Genomic DNA, 629 nt, shown 5'->3' with positions numbered 1-629 from the left:
AAATATAAATATGCATAATTGAGAACAAATTGAAGTACCTTTTTTAACTTATCTGACAAAGATTTAAAATCTCTCAATATACACTGTTGTGGAAGGTACGAATAAATAGCTACTCATATATTGTTGGTGAGAGTATAAATTATTACAGATTGCTTTTTTTCCAAAACATGGTCTCACTTTGTTGCCTGTGCAGCAGGAGCATGATAGCTTACTACAACCTCAAACTCCTGGGCTCAAGAGATCCTTGTGATTCAGCTGGGGCTACAGGCATGTGTCACAACGCCCAGCTAATTTTTCTATTTTTCATACAAACATGTTCTTGCTACAATGCTCAGGCTGGTCTTGAACTCCTGGCCTTAGTCTCCCAAAGTGTTAGGATTACAGGCATGAGCCATGGGACCTGGCCTATTACAGACATTTTTTACATCTTAGGAGCCAACTTGTTACTACCAAAATTGTAAATACAGTTGATTCTTGTTATTTGCAGTATGGTCTATAAAGCCAGAAACACTGAATTAGTGAATACTAAATCATTGCTTCTTGCAGAAATACTGAATAAATTATTCCTAGGGTTAGGTTTCTGGGATCTCTGGTCACCACAGTTTTATCAACCGATCAATACATAACCT

The sequence above is a fragment of the Otolemur garnettii genome, unplaced genomic scaffold (assembly GCF_000181295.1).
Source record: "Otolemur garnettii isolate 467f Iridium unplaced genomic scaffold, OtoGar3 scaffold00003, whole genome shotgun sequence".
Taxonomy (NCBI): domain Eukaryota; kingdom Metazoa; phylum Chordata; class Mammalia; order Primates; family Galagidae; genus Otolemur; species Otolemur garnettii.
The sequence above is the reverse complement of the archived record's forward strand: the minus strand, read 5'-3'. Positions refer to the sequence as shown.